Consider the following 3,668-nt stretch of genomic DNA (forward strand, 5'->3'; position numbering starts at 1 on the left):
CATCCAATAAAGTTAGAATCAAATCTTTGTGTTGAATAGCTTTGCCTGTAGATGTTACCATGCCTCTTGTGTCCAAATAATATTATCTCTGGCTGCCATAGGTTGATCATAGATTACACTCTGCAGAGGTTGTGCTAATTCAGCATAATTAGCAATCCATTGCCTGCAAAAGCCTGTCATGCCTAAGAATGACATCATTTACTTTGTGACCTTGTTCAGCTAAAAACTTCAGCAGTGCTAAAGTGTCTATTTTACAGTCAGCTTGAGTTTTTGAAGCCATCAGAATATCATCAACATACAATAGAATTTTGGTGGGTTAAATTTGGCTAAATTTGATGACATCGCCTGTGTGCTGTGTATGTGTGTGTGTGTGTGTGTGTGTGTGTGTGTGTGGGTGTGGGTGTGTGTGTGTCTCAGCATGACCTGTCCGTTGAGATAGCCACGCAGGTGGTGATTCTCGGCACCGGGGAGATGAGTCTCGATGCCGTCTGAGTCCTCTGCCTCTTGCCCCTCCCCCTCGTCCTCCTCCGGACCTGCAGTCTCTCACCCATTGTCCAGTTTAAGCAAACATCGTTCCTGTCTCTCGACCTGCTCCCCTCCGCGCCCCCTCCCTCCTTCTCCTCCTCTCCGCCATCCACCCCGCTTTCTCGGTGCACCCTCTCGGTAAAACACATTGCAATCACTCCTCCAATCATCACCATCATCATCAAAACAAAGTAGTCACTTATCTCCTCCTTTCCCTTGTTTCTGTGTATGTGATGAAATAAGAGGATTGAATGTCTCACCACTACGGGTTTTACCCCCTTGTTGTGTACCGAATCTGAACTGGTTTATTGAACACTGAGCCTCGGCACTGCAACCTTGTCTGTCTGCATGTGTGGGTCCTGTCTTCTCTGTCTGATGGATGGAGGTGAAGTTTCTGCAGAATCCTCCCTCAGTTTCACATCTCTGTATTATTGTATTGTAATGTAGAAATATCGATTGTTATAAGATGAATCCAAAGCTTTAATTTTCTGCAGGGAGTAGAACCAGTTGATATGAAACCATTTCATTCCTTACTTCTCTTAATAAAATAAAACACCAAACACTTCATCATGTTATTCATCAGTGAAAGCTTTATTCTTATAAAAAGACAGTTATTAAACGCACACATCTACTTGCTGAGCTACACACATTACTCTCTAGCTACTTTACAGCAGTCACACAAGGCTTTATAGTTTCCTCTACAAACGGTGTCCTCAGATTGTTCAGAGCAGCAGGTGTGTTCCTCCTGCTCCCCCCATGCAGAGCTCCTGTCCTGGCCTCCATCCAGACCCTCTAGGCCTTACACTGGCTCCTGTGGAGGGACTGCATCTGGTTGTGGTTGTGATGGAGGACCTTGCAGGAGTACAGCTCTCCTGCCATCCAGCGCTCCCGGCTCAGGCTCAGGGTGCTGCTGCTGCTGTAGAGTCCGCTCTTCTCCTCCTCTGAGCTGCTCAGGACCCCCTCCGTCACCTCGGTGCCGTCCACCTCCCAGCTCACCACGGCTCCCTGAGGAGAGTAGCCGGTCAGCAGGCAGGCCAGCGTGGCCGAGCCCCCAGAGAGCTGCTCAGAGGAGGGGGGAAGCAGGGAGACTGAGGGCCGGATCATGGAGCCAGCTGGAGGGGAGAGCAGAGACACACGAGGAGCAGATTAACTTCCACTGTAGGAAAGACAGCTGAACATGACAGAGGTGACGTTACTGAGGGTTAGCTGTGTGCATGATGCTGTGGTCACACAGAGACATGGGATGGAGGGAGGATTTAACAAATACAACGCTGACTGGAGTTCTGTCATTTACAGGAACCAATCTTCTCCTGCGGCTCTCCTCATTAAATCATTATAGAATCATATACAATGTGACTGAGGAGTCATTGGAATAGAAAAGTTTCATTAATCATCTGTAAACTGTAAGCAGTGAAAGACTTTGACATCTGTCTGTTTCACTTCCTTTTCATCACTTTGAACTAACGAACCGTGAACACAAACTGCAGCGACACTGAATGTACAATAAACCCTCTTATTTGTTTGATCAACATTAGATTTTATAACGTACAGCTAACACACTAACAGATGTTTCAATGTTACAAAATAAAATACTGCATCTACTTCACCAAAACATAATCTATAATAGGAAAATAATATGCAGTGTTTTCCTAAACTCCAATATCACCCTAGATTAATGAATGATAAATATCCAAAAAGTATAAATGATCCTAAATAATGATTTGGTTCATCACATTTACTTTTGACAAAGCGATTATAATATTGAACGTTGTAGAAATCATAAAGCTGTGATACTTACAGTTAACGATGAGTTTGGTTCCTCCACCAAAAGTGTACCACAGTGATACAACCTCGTTAAGTGGCCGTACAAAAACCTCCTGCACTGTGAACAAGCATCTGTCCACTGAAAACAGAGTCATTTTATAGTAAGAATGCATAATTAATCATTTATTTTAATCAAGTAATAATTTATCTCCTATTCCTTCAACTTCTACATGTTTTTTAACAATTTTATAGCATATTTTTAAATTTGAGAGACAAATCTATCCACTGAAAACCCTTTTTCTAATGATATAGAAATAATTATATTTAATTAAATCTACAAAATCTTACAAATTATATGGATTTAAACGTATATTAAAAATAAAGATTATATAATTTTTTTTTTTACTTTTCTATAAGTCATATTTTTAGTCTTATTTAAGTTCATACATGGTTAAATGAACATGATGCTTATAGATAATAATGATTTACAAAATCATATGATGAAAAAGTGAAATATCTGATAGATTTGCATTAAATCCTGTCAGTAAATGAACAGCAGACAAACGTTTCATACCAACCACAGTGAACACAAACGTATCCTTAAATCCTCAACTGCACTTTTAATGTGAGTGTTTTCCTCTGTTCCATTAAGATCCTCCATGTTGTTCATCCGAGCCGTATTCCTCCTGATTTCGTGTCCCACGTTGCCTTCAGTCTGTTGAGAGCAGAGAAATCATTTCCATAGAGAGGAGGCTTTGCATCGTCAGCTGATCCTCCAGTGAACTGAGAAGCTTTATAGTCCTGTGAGTTCAACACTGCAGGACTCAGATCTGTCAGTCAACACAGCAGAGACCACAACCACCATGACTCTCATCACCATCCTCATCTGGACGCTGGCCTGCTGCTGGTTTACAGGTTCGTTGGCTCGGCAACATCTCAAACACGACGCCTCGCCTTTTCTCTCCTTTCCTTCTGCTGATGAATGAATGATTTGTTTTGTCCTGCAGGATGCAGCGGTCAGGTGACTGTGACTCAGCCTCCAGTAGTGACATCTACTCCAGGATCCACTGTCGCTCTCACCTGCAAGACTAGTCGACCTGTTCACAATAATGATTTTTTGTTCTGGTATCAACAGAAATCTGGACAGCCTCCAAAGCTCCTGATAAAATACGCTCACACACGTCAATCAGGAACACCATCTCGGTTTAGTGGCAGTGGAAGCAGGTCTGACTTCACTTTGACCATCAGTGGAGTTCAGGCTGAAGATGCAGCAGTTTATTACTGTCAGAGTTACCACAGTGGCGGTGTGTTCACACAGTGATTTGTCGTCGTACAAAAACCTCCCTCAGTCAGACTGCAGAGAAGCTGAGCTGTTCCAG

At 42.8% G+C, this 3,668-nt stretch overlaps 1 pseudogene across 4 annotated transcripts; it reads right to left on the reverse strand.

Moving 5' to 3' along the window:
* Positions 1 to 1,092: 1,092 nt before the first annotated feature.
* Positions 1,093 to 3,381, reverse strand: LOC311015995 (Ig kappa chain C region, B allele pseudogene; annotated as a pseudogene). 4 transcript variants are annotated; one of them, XR_014599267.1, is made up of 3 exons: positions 2,868 to 3,371; positions 2,324 to 2,428; positions 1,093 to 1,637 (listed from the first exon to the last, which is right to left on the reverse strand). The product of XR_014599267.1 is annotated as an Ig kappa chain C region, B allele pseudogene (transcript). The 4 variants fall into 4 exon arrangements; XR_014599268.1 differs by having other exon boundaries at positions 2,864 to 3,370; XR_014599265.1 differs by lacking the exon at positions 2,324 to 2,428 and having other exon boundaries at positions 2,868 to 3,381.
* Between the last annotated feature and the right edge of the window lie 287 nt (positions 3,382 to 3,668).

This window comes from Eutrigla gurnardus (genome assembly GCF_963514095.1).
Source record: "Eutrigla gurnardus genome assembly, chromosome: 7".
Classification (NCBI taxonomy): Eukaryota; Metazoa; Chordata; class Actinopteri; order Perciformes; family Triglidae; genus Eutrigla; species Eutrigla gurnardus.